This window comes from Furipterus horrens, unplaced genomic scaffold (assembly GCF_987537825.1).
Source record: "Furipterus horrens unplaced genomic scaffold, mFurHor1.1.pri manual_scaffold_4, whole genome shotgun sequence".
Taxonomy (NCBI): domain Eukaryota; kingdom Metazoa; phylum Chordata; class Mammalia; order Chiroptera; family Furipteridae; genus Furipterus; species Furipterus horrens.
Genome location: NW_028327174.1, coordinates 107,867,805 through 107,888,491, shown reverse-complemented (window position 1 = coordinate 107,888,491; position 20,687 = coordinate 107,867,805). Strand labels below are relative to the sequence as shown.

At 38.6% G+C, this 20,687-nt stretch overlaps 1 protein-coding gene across 4 annotated transcripts in view; it reads right to left on the bottom strand.

Annotated features, from left to right (window-relative positions):
* POC1B (POC1 centriolar protein B) overlaps positions 1–20,687 on the bottom strand; it is a 131,623-nt gene that overhangs the window by 104,446 nt on the left and 6,490 nt on the right. The window lies entirely within an intron of this gene.

The following is a 20,687-nucleotide window of genomic DNA, read 5'->3' as shown; positions in this document are numbered from 1 at the left end:
AGAAAAACAGGTAATTACATAAAAGGCAGTGCCAATTAAACTGTCATCTGATTACTCAACAGAAATATTTCAGGCCAGAAGGGAGTGGAGTGAAATATTCAACATGATGAAAAGCAAGGAACTACAACCAAGGCTACTTTACCCAGAAAGGCTATCATTTGAAATTGAAGGAGAAATAAGGAGCTTCCCAGACATGAAAGAGCTAAAGGAGTTTGTTAACACCAAACCAGTACTGCATCAAATGTAAAAGAGCTTGCATTAAGAAGAAAAAGAAAAAAATAACAGAAGAAAATATTCTAACAATAAAATGGCACTAAATGCATATCTATTAATAATCACCTTAAATATAAATGGCTTAAACGCTACAACCAAAAGACATAGGATAGCTGAATGGATAAGAAGAAAGACCCATGTGTATGCTGCCTTCAAGGGACCCATCTCAAATTGAAAGATATACACAGACTAAACGTAACGAGATGGAAAAAGATATTTCATACAAATTGAAAGGAAAAATAGTTAGGGCAGCAGTACTAACAGAGAAGGAAAACTCTGACTCCAAAAAACCTCTGCTGCCTTGCGGCATACCTCTTCAGGGGAAAGGCTAAGGGAGTAAACCCCGACAGAAAATCCGGAGCCGGAGTCCCTAAGGCGGTTTGACATTGTAGTCAACACCGGCAACTCCTGCGGCGCACCTGAAGCCAAGCTGTATTGACTCCGTCTTTCCCTTGGATCCTTCAGCTGCGAAGAGAGGGGGGGTCTGCTGCATGGGCAACAGCAGACCCTCCATATCACCCTGCCCAGGCTCTGTAGCTTCATCGCAAGATGTCGATTCAACACGGGAGGAGACAGATACCGTGTCACTCCCGAGTCGGACTGCACAGCCATTCTCGGCGGTGCAGATAGACTCTTAAGAAGCTACACCATCGTCTCTCGAGACGGATGGCTGCCGACCACGACTTATATTAACAAAATAGACTTGAAAACTAAGGCTATAGTAAGACAAAGAAGGACACTTCATAATGATAAAGGGAACAACCCAACAATATAACCCTAGTTAACATTTACCCACCCAACACGGAGCACCTAAACATGTGAAACAAATTTTGATGGACATAAAGGGTGAGATCAACAGAAATACAGGCATAATTGGGGTTTTTAACACACCTTAGAATTCAATGAATAATTATTCCAGGAGAAAATCAACAAGTAGAAAGCAGCTTTAAATGACACACTAGATCAAATGGATTTAATTGATAATCTTCAGAGCATTTCACCCAGAGGAGCAGCAGAATATACATATTTTTAGAGTGCATATGGAACATTTTCTAGGATGGACCACATGTTAGGACACAAGGCAAGTTTCAATAAATGTAAGAAGACTGAAATCATATCAAGCATCTTTTCTGACCAAAATGTTATGAAACTAGAAATCAATCACAAGAAGAACATTGAAAAACACACAAAGACATGGAAGCTTGATATGTTATTAAACAAAGAACGGTTAACAATGAGATCGAGGTAGGAATCAAAAGATACCATGAAACAAATGAAAATTAGGGCACAACAATCCAAATATGTAGGACATGGGGAAGCAACCCTAAAAGGGTAATTCATAGCATTACAGGCCTATCCGGGGGTGGTGGGGACAAGAAAAAGGTCAAATATACAATCTAACTTTACATTTTAAGGTACTGGAAAATGAAGAACAAAGTTCAAAGTGAGTACAAGGAAGAAGTATTAAAGATCAGAGAAGAAATAAACAAAATAGTCTGTAAAAATGATACAAAAGATCAATGAGTCCAAGAGCTGGTTCTTTGAAAAGATAAACAAGACTGACAAACCTTTAACGAGATTCATCAATAAAAAAAGAAATGAATAAATAAATAAAATAGAAATGAAAGAGGAGAAAAAACAGCCAATACTAAAGAAATACGAAGGATTGTAAGAAATTATTATGAATAACTATATGCCAACGAATCAGACAACCTGGATGAAATGGATAAATTACAAGAAACATACAATCTTCAAAAACAAAATCAGGAAGAATGAGAGAATATGATAGACAGATTACACCTAATGAAATTGAAGCAGTAATCAAAAAACTCCCAACAAACAAAAGCCCTTAACCACATGGCTTTACAGGAGATTTTACCAAACACTCCAAAAAGAACTAACACTTCTCTTTCTCAAACTATTTCATAAATTCAGGAGGGGTACAGGCCCCCAAAGTCATTTTATGAGGTCAGTATTATCATAATCCCAAAACCAGAAAAAGACACTACAAAGATAGAAAATTATAGGCCAATATCTCTGATGAACATAGATGCTAAAATCCTCAGCAAAATATTAGCACACCAAATACAGCAATGCATCAAAAAAATCATACACCATGATCAAGTGGGATTTATTCCAGGAATGCAAAGCTGGTACAACATTCACAAATCAAGAAATGTGATTCACCACAAAAACAAATTGAAGGATAAAAACCACATGATCATATCAATAGAAGCATAAAAATCATTTGATAAAATCTGGCACCCATTTATGATCAAACCTCTCAGCAAAGTGCAATTGGAGGGAACATAACTAAACATTAAAAAGGCCTTATATGTCAAACCTACTGCCAGCATCATACTCAATGAGAAAAAACTACAAGCGGGATTTCCAGTCCAGATGGAGACGTAGACAGACATGCTGCGTCTCCCTCCACAACTAAGAAGGAATACAACTACCTCAAAACTAGAAACAACTAGAAGTTCCAGAAAATTGAGCTGCATGGAAGTCCAACAAACAAAGATATAAAGAAGAAACACTCACCCAGACAGGTAGGAGGGGGGTGGAGCTGGGTTGAGAAGATGCAGTATGGTGGTGGCAGCAGCGGCGGCAGTGGTAGGCTGGGGAAGCACAGTTACACGTTTTAAAAAGTCAGAAGGGACACCTGGAGAGCGTTCCCAGCTCCTCACCAGACCACGCACCTCAGGTCCAAGCACCTGGGAAAATCAAGCCTCATTGCTTCTGACTGAGCAAACCAGTTGGGGTTGGTGCGGAGGCAGAAACTGCCAGTCTCTCAGAAGAGTCCACTTGTTTAAAGGGCCCCCACAGTCCTAGAACATCCGCACACTCACCCACTCTGGGAATGATAGCCAGGGCAACAGCTAGAGGCACCAGTCCCATACGGAAGTGGGAGAAGTGCCTGGAAAAGGGGCAAGTGCTGGGCAAACGGTATTGTTCCCTCTCAGACCCCTCCCCCACATACAGCGCCACAACGTGGTGAAACCGATCACCATGTACTGACGAATCCCTAAGGCTCCGCCCCTTGCAACGTAACAGGACCGACAGCTCTGCCTGGGACACAGGCAAAGAAACACAGGAGCCTGTCAGGATGCAGAGACCAAGAAGTAAGGCCGAAAGGAGGCAGCAAATCAGGGTTCCAGTGGGAGAACTGAGTGACAAGGAGATAGCCAACCTAACAGACAAGGAGATAGACAACCTAACAGACACAGAATTCAAAATACTGGTGATAAAGATGCTCACAGGCTTGACAGATATGCTTGAGTATGGCAAACGGATAAGGGAAGAAGTGAATGCTATGCTAAATGAAACAAAGAAAAATCCACACAAAACCAATGGTGAAAGGAAGGAAACCGGGTTCAAATCAATGATTTGGAACATAAGGAAGAAAAAGACAGTCAACCAGTACAGAACGAGGAAACAATTGAAAAGAATGAGAGGCTTCGGAACCTCTGGGACAACTTTAAATGTGCCAACATTCGAACCATAGGGATGCCAGAAAGAGAACAGGAAGAGCAAGAAATTGAAAGCTGAACCTGGCTGCTGTGGCTCAGTGGATTGAGCGTCAGGCTGTAAACCAAGTGTCGCTGGTTCGATTCCTAGTCAGGGCACATAACTAGGTTGCATGTCAGGTCCCCAGTTGGGGGCGCCAGTGAGAAGCAACCAGACAGTGATGTTTCTCTCCCTCTCTTTCTCCTTTCTCCTCTCTCTAAAAATAAGTAAACAAACAAATAAATAATTAATTTAAAAAAAATTGAAAGCTTATGTGAAGAAATAATGAAGGAAAACTTCCTAAATTTGGTGAAGGAAACAGACATACAAATCTTGGAAGCGCAAAGAGTCCCAAACAAGCTAGACCCAAAGAGGACTACACCAAGACCCATCATAATTAAAATGCTAAAGGTTCAAGATAAAGAGAGAATCTTAAAAACAGCAAGAAAAAAGCAGAGTTAACTACAAAGGGGTGCCTATAAGACTATCAGCTCATTTCTCAAAAGAAACTTTGCAGGCACGAAGGGACTGGCAAGAAGTGTTCAATGTGATGAAAAGCATGGGCTTACAACCAAGATTACCCTACCCAGCAAAGCTATCATTTGGAATGGAAGGGCAGATGAAATGCTTCCCAGACAAGGTAAAGCTAAAGGAGCTCATTATCACCAAGCCATTATTATATGAAATGTTAAAGGGACTTATTTAAGAAAAAGAAGATCAAAACTATGAACACTAAAATGACAACAAACTCACAACTATCAACAACTGAATCTAAAAAATAGAAACAAAATCCAACTAAGCAAACCAGAATAGGAACAGAATCATAGGTATGGGGATCATTTGGAGGGTTATCAGCTGGAGGGGGAAGAAGGAGAAATGGGGAAATGGTGCAAGGATTAAGAAGCATAATTGGCTGGTACAAAATAGACAGGGGGAAGTTAAGAATAATATAGGAAAGGGTGAAGCCAAAGAACTTATATGCACGGCCCATGGACATGAACTAAGGGGGTTGGGATTGCTGGGGGAAGTGGGGTACTGGGCAGAGAGGAGCAAAGGGAAAAAATTGGGACTACTATAACAACATAATCAATAAAATATACTTTTAAAAAAGTGTAAAATACCTAGGAATAAACCTAATCAAGGATATAAAAGACCTGTACTCGAAAAATTATAAGACATTGAAGAAAAAAACTAAGAAAGATATAAGTGGAAGCACATACTGTGTTCATGGATAGGAAGAATTAGGATGATTAAAATGTCATGTGCCCAAAGAAACCTATAGATTCAATGCAATTCCTATTAAAATATCAATAGCATATTTCACAGATTGAGAATAAATATAAAAAAATTCATATGGAACCAAAAAAGACCCCAAATAGCCTCAGCAATCTTGAGAAAGAATAAAGTTGAAGGGTTCACAATGCCTGATATCAAACTATACTACTAGGCTACTGTAATCATACAATTGGTACTGTCAATACGAACACATAGACCAATGGAACAGAATAGAGAGCCCAGAAATAAATCCATGATCCATGTCTCTATGGTCAATTAATGTTTGACAAAGGGGGAACAAGGAGTAAAAACAGTCTCTTCAATAAATGATGTCAGGAGAACTGGACCAGTACATGCAAAAAAAAAAAAAGAAACTAGACCATGAACTTATACCATACACCAGAATAAGCTCAAAATGGGTATGACTTAAACATAAGCTGTGACACCATAAAAGTCCTAGAGGAAAACACAGGCAGTGAAATTGCGGATATCCCACGAAGCGATATTTTCACTGATATATCCTCTAGGGCAAGAGATTTAAAGGAAAGAATAAACAAATGAGACTATATCAAACTAAAAAGCTTTTGCGTGACTAAAGAAAACATCAGCAAAATGAAAAGGGAACAAACCATATGAGAAAACATATTTGCCAATGATACCTTGGACAACGGTTTGATCTCCAAAATATATAAAGAACTTAAATGACTGAACTCCAAGGAGACAAAGGACTTGAACAGACACTTCTCCAAAGAGGATATACAGAGGGTCCATAGGCATATGAAAAAATGCTCAACATCACTAGCCATCAAAGAGGTGCAAATTAAAACCACAATGAGATACCTCCTCACACCTGTCAGAATGGCCATCATCAACAAATCAACAAACAAGTGCTGGTGAGGATGTGGAGAAACTGGAACCCTAGTGCACTGTTGGTGGGAATGAAGACTTGTGCAACCACTATGGAAAACAGTATGGAATTTCCTCAAAAAACTAAAAATGGAACTGCCTTTTGATCCTGTGATTCCACTGCTAGGATTATACCCAAAGAATCCTGAAACACTAATTCAGGAGAACCTATGCACCCCTGTGTTCATAGCAGCGCTTTTTAACTAGCTAAGTGCTGGAAACAGCCTAAGTGCCCATCTGTAGATAAGTGGATTAAAAAACTGGTACATTTACACAATGGAGTTCTATGTAGCAGAAAGAAGGAACTCCTACCATTTGGGACAACATGGATGGAATTCGAGAGCATTATGCTTAGTGAAGTAAGCCAGGCTGTGAAAGAAAAATACCATATGATCTCACCTAATACAGGAACCTAATGAACAAAACAAACAAACAAGCAAAATAGAACCAGAGGCATATAAACAAGGAACAGACTGACAATAACCAGAGGGGCGGGAAGAGGGGAAGAAGAGAGGAAAGAAGGGGAAGGGTCTAGTCAAGGAACTAATATAAATGACCCACGGACATGGACATGGACAACAGGGTGGGAATTGACCGTAGGAAAGGGCGGAGGTGGGCAGGGCAGGGGAGAGCAATGGGGGAAAGATGGGACAACTGTAATAGAACAACAATAAAAAATAAATAAAAATAGAAAGAAAGAAAAAAACACAAGAAGAAATCACCTCACATCTGTCAGAATGACTGTCATTGATAAATCAACAAATATAAGTGCTGGTGAAGATGTGGAGAAAAAGGAACCCTAGTGCACTGTCGGTGGGAATGCAGACTGGTGCAGCCACTGTGGAAAAAGAGTATGGAATTTCCTCAGAAAATTAAAATGGAACTGTTTTATGACCCAGCAATTCCACTGCTGGGAATTTGCCCTAAGAATGCTGAAACACCAATTCAGAAGAACTAATACCAATTCAAAAGAACTTATACACCCCTATGTTCATAGCGGCGCTATTGACAACGGCCAAGTGTTGGAAACTGTCTAAGTAGCCTTCAGTAGATGAATGGATTAAAAAACTGTGGTACATGTACACAACAGAATACTACATAGCAGAAGAAAAAAAAAAGGAATTCCTACCTTTTGTGATAGAATGGATGGAAATGGAGACCATTATGCTAAGTGAAATAAGCCAGTCGGTGAAAAACAAACACCACATGATCTTACTTATAACTGGAATCTAATGAACAAAATAAACTAATGAGCAGAATAGAATCAGAGACCTGCAAACACAGAACAGACTGAGAGCCATAAGAAAGGAGGAGGGAGAGGGGGAATGGTGGAAGGAAGGGGAAAAGATTAGTCAAAGAACATGTAAGAGTGACAATGGACTTGGACAACAGAGTAGGGATTGACTGATGGAGTGAGGGGTGGGCTGAATGGAGGAGGGTAAAGGGGGGAAAATTAGGACAACTATAATAGAATAAACAATAAAAAAGGAAGAAAAAAGGCTTAAAAAAAGTAACTTGAGCCCTACATTTTATGCTATACACACACACACACACACACAAAGTTCCATATGGGTTGTAGATCTAAATGTGACAAATAAAACAATAAGCCTTTAGATGAAAACATAGAAGTATATCTTCATGGCCATAGAGATAGGCAAACATTACTTAAATGACATGAAACTTACTAAATTACTAAAGGAAAAGAATAATTATTTTTACTACATGACATTAAGAAATTTTGCTCATTAAAGAAAACCACTAAGAAACTGAAAAGGCAAGCCATAAGTGGAAAAAGATATTTACAATACATACATCAACATATAACAAAGACTATATAGATTCCTATAAATCAATTAGAAAGGGCAGGAAAATAGGCAATGGGCTTAAATAGGCACTTCATTAAGGAGGATATCCAAATGGCCAATACTCAATTCCATTAGTTATCAGAAAAATGCAAATTAAAACCATAGTGATTTATTACTACACACTTATCAGATGGCTCTAATGAAAAAGATAAATCATACCAAATCTTGGTGAGGATGTGAATAACTGGAACTCTAAAATAATGCTGGTAGTTATAACCACTTAGAAAAATGGTTTTTGAAATATCTACTAAAGCCGAATATATACTTACCATTTGATTCAGCAATTTTTCTCCTAGATACATACCCAACAGAAATTCTTATGCATGTTTAGCAAAATATGTACAATAATGTTTGTGGCAGTACTAGTAAAAAAAGACCAGAGACTTCTGGCCAAGACAGAAGTGTAGGTGGAATGCTTTGCCTCCTTCCAGAACCATATGAAAGATTACAACTACCTCAAAACAAAAAACAACCAGATCTACCAGAAAGTCCAACAAACAAAGATATGAAGAAGTAATATTCATCCAGATGGGTAAAGATGGGTGGAGATGGGGAGCCAGGGCAAAAAGGATGCGGTGCGGCAGTGGTGGCAGTGGTTGTGACTAGCAAGCAGAAAGAGCAGTCACCATTACAAAAGCCAGGAGAGACACCTGGAGAGCCATCCCAGTCCCAGGCCAGATGGTGCAGCTCATGGTTCCAGCACCGGGAAAATAAAGCCTCATTGCTTCTTGCTGTGAAAATCAGTGGTGGCTGGGGCAGAGGAAGAAACTGCCTATTCTCTCAGGAGAGTCCATTTAGAGGGCCCCCACTGTCCTAGAACATACACAAACCCACTTACTCTGGGAACCTTCACCAGGACACCAGCTAGAAGGGAGCCAATCTCATATGGGAAGTGGGTGAAATGACTGGAAAAGGGGCAAGTACTGAGTAATCGGCAGCATTCCATCTCTGACCCCTTCCCCACATACAGTGCCACAAGGAGGTGAAACGGGTCGCCCAAAACTGATGAATACCTGAGGTTCCACCCCTTAAATGTAACATTTGTGACAGCTCTACCTAAGTCACAGACACAAACACAGGAGGCTATCAAGTTGAGGAGAGAGAGAAGTGTGGCCCAAAAGAGGGAGTAGATCAAGGCTCCAGTGGGAGAACTAAGCAAGGAGGAGATAGCCAACCTAACAAAGAGTTCAAAACAGATGTTCACAGACTTGACAGCCAACCTATCAGATGCAGAGTTCAAAACAGTGGTAATAACGATGCTCACAGAAATGATTGAGTACAGCAGACACATAATGGAGAAGTGAAAGCTACACTAAGTGAAAATCAAGAAAAATCCACACAAAACCAATGGTGAAGGGAAGGAAGGCGGGGTTCAAATTGATTTGGAACATAAGGAAGATATAAACAGTCCACCAGTACAGAATGAAGAAACAAGAATTAAAAAACAAACAAACAAAACAAAACAAACAAGGGGAGGTTTAGTAACCTCTGGGACAACTTTAAACATACCAACATCTGAATCATAGGGGTTCCAGAAGGAGAAGAGGAAGAGCAAGAAATTGAACACTTATTTGAAAAAATAATGAAGGAAAACTTCCCTAATTTGGCAAAGGAATTAAGTCCAGGAAGCACAGAAAGTCCCAAACAAGCTAGACCCAAAGACAAGCTAGACTCAAAGAAGACCACACCAGGACACATCATCATTAAAATGCCAAAGGTTAAATATAAAGAGAGAATCTTAAAAGCAGCAAGAAAAAAGCAGAGAGTTACCTACAAAGGAGTTCCCATAAGACTCTCAGCTCATTTCCCAAAAGTAACTTTGCAAGAAGGGACTGGCAAGACATATTCAAAGTGACGAAAAGCAAGAACCTACAACCAGGATTACTCTATCCAGCAAAGCCATAATTTAGAATGGAAGAGTAGATAAAGTGCTTTCCAGATAAGATAAAGCCAAAGGAGTTCATCATCACCAAGCCCTTATTATATGAAATGTTAAAGGAACATATTTAAGAAAAAGAAAATCAAAACTAGGAACAGTAAAATGACAACAAACTCAAAATTATCAACAAATGAATAAAAAAGAAAAACTAAGCAAACAACTAGAACAGGAACAGAACCACAGATACAGAGGTCATATGGGTTGTCAGTGGGAGGGGGAAAGGGGAGAAAGGGGGAAAAGGTGCAGGGATAAGAAGCATCACTGGTAGGTACAAAATAGACAGGGAGATGTTAAGAAGAGTAAAGTAAATGGAGAAGCCAAAGAACTTTTATGCATGACCCATGGACAAGAACTAAGGGAGGAGGGTGATTGCTGGAGGGAAGGGAGGTACCAGGCTGAGAGGCGCCAAAGGGGAAAATTTGGGACAACTGTAAAAGCACAATCAATAATATATACTTTAAAAAATAGACCAAAATTAGAAACCCAACTATCTGTCAAAGTAAAATGAATATGTAAATTGTGGTATAGAGATACTATATACATATTCTGTAATTAAAGTTTATTTAGATGAAGTTCAAGGAGTAGTAAACTCACCTATAGAGTCAGAAGTCAGCAGATATATTATCTGACTTCTTGAGTGAAACCCTGGGTTACCAGCTGTGTGCCCTTGGGTAAGTTGACTGGGGCACTTCATCTGTATAGTGACGTATTTAAAGTATGAAGTGAAATTATACTTGTAATTCATGTCTGGCACATAAAAAAAAAATAGAAAAGAAAACACTCCCATGTAGCCATTATTACTAGAGTTTCTGTTGCTGTTAGCAGCAGCAGCAGTCTAGATGATGTATGAAAGAGTGGGAACTCAGTAGGAACCATCAGGAAGTGAGTACTCACCCTTGAGAGAAGGACAAAGAAGGAACCGTAAGTGAAGTAGGAGGGGGTGAGGAGACTGTGGTGTCCAGAAGTTCAGGAAGTATTCCAAGAGGGTGGTGATGAGCTGTGTCAAGTGCTTCAAATAGATTTAGTAAGATCAGGCCTGACCAGGACCACCTACATAATGTGTGGGGCCTTACGTAAAATGTAAATGTAGGGGGTCCTTTGTCAGAAGAGGAAAAGGGCACCTGTCCTCAAGTGATACTCAAAACGTAACTTTAGAGTTGATGGCTACATACCCACATTAAAACAATACTTGCTATTACTAGCATGAGGCTTGCTAAAGAGAAGTGACGGAGAGCAGGATGAAGGACAGAGACAGTGTAACCTGAGGGTAAGGTGGCATTTCAGAGGCCTACTAATTATAAAACACCAGAAGTAGAGATGTCCCAATTACAACTGTGTGGCCCAGGGTACATGGTACATTTTCTTGCAAATTTCAGGAAAACTGAAAAGACAACCAACAATCTATAAACACTCAATGAATGCATTTTTATTAAAAACTGTGGAAACCAACACTGTATTTGATTATCGCTGTCAATGCTGTACAGTGTCAACTTGGAATTTGCTTTCATACATTTCCATTGAACCACACCCTATATAAATATTACCATAGTTTAAAATGTCAAAGCCAAACCATTGGTCATTCGACTGGTCTAATTTGAGATAAAATATCAAAGGGGGGAAGTTAAGAAAAAAGGTTAACTGGTAAATTTATGCATTAAAAAAACAAACATTTATTTTCTGTAACAGTAATTTATTGTTTCAAGGAATTCACATTAGGACAAAAGAAAGAACAAAGTCCATGCTCACCTAGGCCACTGCTTTGTCTCTGGAGGTAACACAGGAACATACTAACAGAGAACTTGTTTGCTCTCCACAATGTCCAAAAGGCCAACAGTTATTGTGTTGCCCTAAGTAGCAATAACTTTCTTTAGTGAACCTGAGCTCTGTCACTCATTAATTTAACCAAGATCAACTACTTAGAAGTCAGCTCTGCCAGGAATAACTTTTTCTGGAAAGAAATGGTACTGCTCCAGTTTTTGCACGTATTATGAAATTATCTTTTCAAATGTTAATATACTATTACTAAAGAGTATTTGCCAAACTCTGCTTCCAGTTCTTGGCCCCTAATTCCTTCCTATAGGCAACCAGTGTTAACCATTTTCTTGCATATCCTCCTGTGTATTTAAACAGGTGTGTGTCTGTTGACTTGCATTTTTTATACAAATGGTAGCATGCTACTCACACCATTCTGCATTTTGCCTCTCCATCCTCCTCTTGCCCAGACCACTTAGCATTTAATATATTGAAGATCATGCTTTATGAGTATATAGAGCTGCCTTTATTTTCGCCCACCTCGTTTTGATAAATTTTTATTGACAATTTCAAGCTTACAGTACAATTACAATGTAGTACAATAAATTTACATAATTTATTAACCAATGTACCCCAATAATAAAAAAAGAAGTGCCCTTATATTCTCTACTTTAGATTATGCTCTTGTTGACATTTTGTCCGTTTGTTTTATCATTCTCTCTATATATAAACTTTTATATATGCATATTTTTTTCTTAGCTAATTGAAGCATTAGAAACATGTCTTTCACCACCAAATACTTCAGTATGTATTTCCTAAGAAAAAGGATATTCACTGACATAAACCACAGTACAATGAATAAAGTCAGGAAATTAAGTACTATTTAACATATTCTTATTATCTCCAGTCCATATATGGATTTTGCCAATTATAGCTACTTTCCCCAGTCCATGGGAAGAGCCAGAATAAGTGTCGCATTAATTGCCATGTATGTTTAGTCTCCTGTGAACTAGAAAGATTTCCTAGGTCATTTGTCTTTATTGTCCTTAATATTCTTGAAGATTTCAGGCCTGCTATTTTTGTAGTATGTGTAACAATATTTTTCCCCCTGATGGCACCTTGGGTGTTAGATTCAGGGCATATTTTTGTAAGAAATCCATAAAATTTATGCTGTGCTCTTATCAGGGCATCATATTAGGATGCACGTGAAGTCTCTCTGTCCCAATACTCGTGAGATTCATTTTGTTCACTTGGTTTAGGTGGTTTTGCCTTGTAAAGTTTGTACATTTCCCCTTTGTAATTAATAAGTTGTTTGTGGGGAGATACTTTAAGACTATATAAATACCCTCTTTCTTAACAAACTATCACACACTAATTTTTAGCAACTCATCATTATTTCTATAATTTACTAATTGGAAATTACATTAATTGGTAATTAAGTTAATTATTTAATAAACTAATATTTAATTTCTTAATTTATTATTATAAGGTAAAATTCCCCTTTCTTCCATTTATTTTATTCATTTACTTACTTATATCAATGTAGACTCATAGATTATTTTACTCAGGTTGTAATCCATAGTTACCATTATTTGACTCTTACACAGTTCCGTATTTGGCTAGTAAGGGCCTGTAAAGCTGACCTTCTGAACGTGTCTATCGTTCTTTGAGTACTTCCTTACTTCTAGAATTACAAAATGTTCCAAGATGTACTTTCCCTGCCTCAGCCCTGGAATTGGCCTTTTCCCCTGAGAAGCTCTGATTCCTATTAGTGGAGAATGGCATTTAGAAACCGAGATCTGGGAGCTGTGTTTGCTCATTGCTACCAGTGTGCCAGAGAACAGAGCTAAAAAATAAGATATAAATAGAAATTTAAGTGAGCAGAACTAAGAAATTAGATATGAATAGAAGGCTGTTATAGATATACAAAGGCATAGATACAGATATTAAAAATCATGGGTTTATACTGATACCTCCAATTCCAGTCTAACACTACAGAATACATTCTAGCTCTGCCTCTTTTCATGTTTATCATTCTTCCCCCACTGCAAAAACTTGGCTCCCATTATGTTCAATATATTCTTGTTCAAGCCTAGAATATACAAATAATAGAATAGTAGGGTGATAATAACTAATCCACACCTCTGCAAATAGCAGTCTTACTAACCAGAGTTCAGGATTCAGTTTTGCTCCTTTTTGGTCTTGTCAGACTTGGTTTTATTCTTTGTTAGAGTGGATTAACTTGATTTTGAAATTAGGTTCAGGGCATGCCCTTTATATCAGGTGTGGTCCTGATTCCTAAAGCCTGGCCTTCTAGTGTCTTGACGATGCGCCTGAGGGGCTCAGCTAGAGACAGAGGGACACCCAGCCCTGCTTAGTCACTGGGACCACCATTTTGCTTCCAGCCCAGCATTAAGCCATCTCTGCTAGACTTTACAGATTGTCAACTTGCTCACCTGTTGCTGGGCTTTCCGCCAAAATTACAATGACCCCCTACAGACTTCTGTGGCTGCTTACCCTACTCAGCAAAAAGTGCTCAGGAATCCTGCCACACAAATTTCCGCCCACCACAGCCAGATGTAGGATCTCTGCTGCCTCAGCGCTGCCAGGCTGTCACTGCTTAGGCTCCACCTTTCTGCTGCAGAGCAGGAACAGTGCCCCTAGGAAGAAAGCCCTGGTGATGGCAGGCTCACCTTGCTTCCCTTCTTGAAATGATCACAGTTTTGCACTCTCTGTTGATCAGTACCTGTAAACTGTTGTCTTAACAATTGTTTTTACAGTTGTTGTCAGCCGAAGGGCAAGTTGGTTATCAATTACTCTGTCATAACTGGAGGCAGATCTGCCTTATTCTTTTTAGTAGCTGCACAGTATTCTATTGTGCACCTTAAGTTATTGAACCAGTCTACCCTACTTAAGGTTGTGTACAGTGCTTTTACAAACGATGCTATAGTGTACATGTCATTTCTGACATGTGCAAATATATCATTGTGATAAACTCCCAAAAGAATTACTGATGAATCAGAGTATACATTGTAGAATTTACTAAAAAGGTCTGTGTTCACAATACAGTATCTTTCACAACTTTATAAATTTGGATTATATCCCTCTCAAGCCTTTTCACTCCATATTCAAGAGTCTTAATTCAATCAATTTCATATAGAAATTCTTGAATTTTTCAATTATTTCAGAAGTCCCTCTCTATATTCTTTACCTTCATTATGTCCTACTTTAAAAGCCACCTACCAGAATTAATCTCAGCTTTCTAGTTTGACAGCACCATGACTCCTTACATTCTGTTCCATTTCCAGGCTCACGCGAAGTCTTTGGGTCACAAAAGAAACACTGGACTGCCTTCTTTCGGGAAAAATAAGGCACTCTTCTAAGGAAATCTATGAGAAGGAGGTCTTTATAAATATTTTTAAGAAAAGAAAAATAAAATGTAATCCCCAGGTATACACATCTATAAGCCTAGACAGAAGAGGGTTGCACAATAAAAAGTATTCTAATATTAACTAGATAAATTTTAATACCCTACCTAATATTTTGAGAATTAGTTTGTCTATCCTAGCATGGTATAATAGTACAATTAAGTGATGGCATGAACTTAAATTTCTTTGCCCCGAATGAGGGAATAATTAAGCATGTTTTCCTACTAGCTGACACTAAGTAATTAGCTTGCTAGCTTAAACATGGTCTAAAAGAAACTGTAGGTGCTTTAAAAATAATCTTTAGTAATGACAATCTAGAGAAATTTCATTTAACTTATTCAAATTCCACATCTCTATGAGGACTGATAATCGTAACATTACAAACCTCTACTGAGTTGTTATTATGGGCCAAGTACCTTTACAGACTTCATAAGCATTCTTTTATTTAATCCTCACAGCAGGGCAGGTAGATATCATTATCCCTCTTTTACATATGAGAAAATGAGTCTTAGTGAGGTTAAGTAACTTGTCCAAGGTCACAAAGATGGAAGATAGCAGAACTCTATTTTTAAACCCAGTTCTATCAGACTCCAAAGGTTGGCCATTTATCGATGACCCAGTGCCTCTCAGAGCTCTGGGGATTTGTGGCTTATCTCCACTAAAATTATTGGGGAGCTTAAAATGCATATTTCTAGTAGGTTACATTCTTTGGGGTGAGACCCAGGGATTTGAATATTCAGCACGTTCTCAGTTAAATCTGATATATATATAGAAACTTGAGAACTATTGCACTCTGCTAGTCCTTGCAGTGAGTACACTAGAGTATTTTAGCACTTGGGAGTAATTTTTAAAACTGTAACAGTAGGAGAAACTTCAACAAAGCTACTACACAGGTTGCCATCAAGAACCAAAGAAGAAAAAGAATTTCTGGCAAACTTTTAGTTTGGCTTTAATGTGAGGAAATAACTTAAAAGCTCCAATTTTAATTCTCTATTCAGTCAGAAAAAGGAGAAATTAACTTGCTCTTTACAATCATGTATTCTACAAACAACCTATGGACATTAAACAGGAATTGAGTCAATGACAGGGTAAACTTTGAGGGGAAAAAAGGGAAAAAATGCTAACTTAAATGTGAAAACTTTACAACTTTAAATGGAAATGTCTAAAGTGTAGTTCGGATTCTGCAGACTACGTAAAAATATTTCTAAACTCTTCTAATATTTTGTATAAACTTGAGTGTGGCCTCTGGGAAAGAGACTGATGGATCTAATGAAAAAGAGTATGGCTCTAGAGTCTGACTCCAAACCAGGCTTAGCCAGACTCTGCTGTTCATATGCTACATAGCTTCAGGAAAGTTACTGAACTTTCAGCTTCTGCATCCATAAAAAGGTATGACAATACTTCACATGTTATTGTTTTCTGACCCCCACCCCTCCTCTCTCCTTTGAGCACCTCTCAACCCATCCTGTGAAACCCAAGAGCCCACCACCTTCCGACAGGATATCAAGAATAAATTTATCATGTAAAATACAGTACAGGGATTACAGTCAATAATATTGTAATACTATGTATGGTACCAGGTAGGTACTATTATAGATTTATGAGAGTGATCACTTTGTAAGGTATATAAATGTCTAACCACTATCTGTACACCTGAAGCTAATATAATATTGTATGTGAACTCTAATTTTAGAAAAAGATTTAAAAAAAATCCATCATGCTCCATGTTCTTGTTTCCCCAGTCATGATCAGATGTTTAGCCTGAGGCCCTCTGGTCATCAATCATCGTGTACCCTCACTCCTATAATGCTCTGGTAGCCCCTTAGCTGCAGCTGACACCCAGGCCTTCTCTCCTTCCCAAAGGTTACCACTGGGCCAGAGGAGCACCCATTAGATGATCACCCTGATATCCACATCTTCCTTTGAAAGTCCTTCCTTGTATTTAATTACTTAAACCTTGATCCTGCTTGGGGACACCAAGGTTGCCGAAACCCTTTCAAGCAACAATCATTTTCTCTTTCACATTTCACCTACTTCAGATCAGACTTTCCATTCCAACTCCCGGTATTAGTTCATTCAGCAGATATCTCACCTGTTCCACAGGTAAGGCATTGTGGGTGTGGCCGGGGAAGTGCTAAGTAACAAAATAGGCAAAATCTCTAAATGAGAACTTATATTCAAGTGGAGAAGAGGGAAACAAACAAGACATGAAAGATAAAGCAGGAAGTCTTACATGGCGCCAGAATACTTAACTTCAAATGGAGTGACAATAGCCTTTTTAAGTGGAGGAATGAAGGATAAGGAGGAGCCAGACAAGCAAAGAGTGAAGAGATGAAGAACATTTCAGACCAAGGGGGCACAAGGCCTCTCTAAATAACTTTTCTTCCATGCTTCCTCCACTACCCACTCTGTGGTCACACCCTGGATCATCACCAGTAGAACCTGAGCATGTCCTGTATCACTGATTGAACCTCTGAAACTTGCCATCCACTGACAACTTGCTTTCCTTAGTGTTCACTTGGTCAGTAGCTTCCACTTCATCCAGAAGTCTAATCCCTTGATCTATGTTCCCCATTAAGGCTTTTTTCACCATCTTCACTTAACTATCCAATTTATAATTCCCCTCTAACATCTATATACAATCCCCTTGACTCTCCCTCCTTCCTTCAGGCTAGCCTGGCAAAACCCCAATTACTTTGCCTCTTCTGAGACTATCTCTGTGCCAGTGAGAATTGTCAGACACAACACCAGACTAGGAACACTGTAAATTCAAGACCACTAAATTCACATGGATCTTCTACACTGCCCAGCAGTACTCAGGTCTGTAACAGTTCACTACCCCACTGTCTTTAATGACTATTTGGTATGTTCTCCTCTCCCCAACATTTTTACCCTACTCTAGGCCTTGGCTTTCAGGATATCCTACTATAATGGATTTCCGTCCCATCTTTCTGACTATTCCTTATTAGTTTCTCCTATTATTTCCTCTTCTGATCTAAAGGTTGGAGATCTTTAGGACTCGGACATGGGTCATTTGCTCTCATTGTTCTCTGTTTTTCCCAGGTGATCCTATCTATTCCCATGACTTTAAATACCACCTGTAAGCTAATAATTCCCAAATTTCTCTTTCCCAGACCACCTCCTTATTTTGAAGATCACCATCCTAAGTTTGAACCACCATCATCTCCTGCTGATATTACTATAATAGTTCTTGGTTTCTCTACTAATAGTTCTGTCTCCTCCCCATGGTAGCCATGGTGATCTTTTTGAGGTATAAATTGGATCATGTCCTTTCTTTACTTAAAACCCTTCAGCAACTTCCTACATTTCTCAGAATAAAATCTAAAATATGGCCTCTTAAGTTTCCAGTGGCTGCCATAACAAATTAGCAAAAACTTGGGGGCTTAAAACAACAGAAATTTACTCTCTGACAGTTCTAGAGACTGAAAATCTAAAATCAAGGTGTTGGCAGTACCGCACTCCCTCTATAGACTGTAGAAGAGATTTCATTCCTTGCCTCTTCCAGCTTCTGGGGCCTTCAGGAGCCCTTTGGCTTGTGGCTCAATCACTCTAATTCTCTGCCTCTGGCTTCATGTGGCTTTCTCTTATCTACTTTGTGTATGTCTTATAAGAACACCTGTCATTAAATTTATCGCCCAGATAATTCTAATGATTTCTTCTCAAGATCCTTAACTTAATTACATTTACAAAGATCTGTATTTACAAATACTGTCACATTTACAGGTTCAGAGGATTAGGACATGGGCATATGTTTTGGAGGGCCGCCATTCAACCCTCTATAACCTCTTTGCCTCCAAGGCGTTCCCCGTCTGTCTCTGCCTCCCGGAGCTGCAACTTCCTCTCCCAAAGCTCTATTTCTTCCTGCACAGGCTCTACCCATTCTGACTGCCTTTTACTTCCTTGCTCGAGGATAAGCTCTTTCTCATCCTTTTTACATATTCTATTCTCTCTCTAGTCTTTGCTTAGTTAACTTCTTCAAATCTTGAATTAAATCTAACTTCCACAAAGAAGTGTTCTTTGACCCCATAAACTGAAATATGTTGGCACAGTTATCATTCCTCAAAGCACTTTGCTCCTTTTTTTCACAGCATTCAATTATTTTCCAGTTTCAAGTTGTACCTACTTATAATTTGTGTGTTTATGTGTTACAATTTGTCTCTATCACTAGACTGTGAATTCTGGCACACCCGTTTTGTTAACTTCCATTTGTATACACAAGCACAGGATACCATCTGGCACACATTAGCAATAACTAAATAAAGGAGTATTGAATAAAAAGAGTACCTGCCATTCCCTTTTTGAACAAGATTAGGTTGAGTACAAATAAAAGGGTTAGAAGGGTAATCAGACTGCTGAGGACACTGCTGGCCTGCAGGAGACATCTCTCTCAGGCCAGCCTGAGAAAGTGGCCAAACTAGGCATAAAAGAGAAAGTAGTACCTGATTATTAGCAAGTTGTAAGGACTCCTTAGTTCTCCCATATATACAAACTGTATACCTCAGGAACGCATTCACCTTTTATAATAATCTACTTCCTGTTCAAAAGATTAATGAAGTTTTCCTGATTTTAAGAAAAACTCCAATACAAACTGATTTCCACCTGCAGCCTAATACTAAGCTGGAAGATTCACATTATATCTAACTTCCTAAATTCTTCTGAATTACAAAAGGACTCAAGTATTAATAATAAATATTGCTGGTTTGTTTTAAAGTCTAGTATGCACAGATGGACACAGAAAAGAGAAATCTTTTCTAAGACACCATGAAATTCTCCAGCCTCTTTTTTACCCTCAAGTGTTTTTATTGAGCTATAATCCACATACTAAAAATTCCCTCTTCTCAAGTGTACCATTCAGTGTTTTGCACAATTTGTACCACCACTGTCACTATCTAATTCCAGAACATTCTCATCACCACCGCACCCCCACTCAGAAAAAAGCTCATCCATGTTAGCAATCATTTGCTGTTCCTCCCTACCCCAGTCTCTGGCAACCACTAATGTACCATCTCTATGAATTTTATAGTTTGTTTTTTTATATTCATTAAACAAACAGAGAGACATGAAATGATTTGCACACGGTTCCAGTTACCTAGTAAGAGAGTAAGATTTTAACACATGTATTTATAGTAACTTTTTAAATAGTAAGAACAAGAGATCAGTGAAAATATGTTTAGCTCAAAGATACATATTTTAACTGTGGCTATAAGACATCTGATGTATAAAACAGAGTCCTTAGACTAGTAATTCCCAGGCAGTGTGTAAGACTAGGGGGCGGCATGAGTGCAGGGTGTCAGGCAGGAATCACTAAAGAGAAACAGAGAAGCTACTGGTGAACAGGAACTGTGCTGAAGGACAGTGATTCAGAGAGAAGGCTGAAAAAGTGTGAGGTTACAGGGTTTATATAGAACAGATACATTTATTTTTCAGCCAAGAATTTTGAAATTAGTGTTTATGTGTCCTGGTGCCCACTTGCTTTCTTTTATAGTGCTCTCAATGGGTCCCAGAGACCCCTGATTAATCTCAGTTTGTTTGAGTAGTTAATGCATAAATAGTGCTAACACCATTTCACAACACTTGCCAGTTACTAACACCTTGCAAAATAATACAGAAACTTGACTTTTCTATATTCTACTGTCTACATTCTCAATTAAGTTAAAGAATTATAAGCTTAATTTACTTCTGTTACCATCAATAAATGTGGACACAGGAAAAGTGATT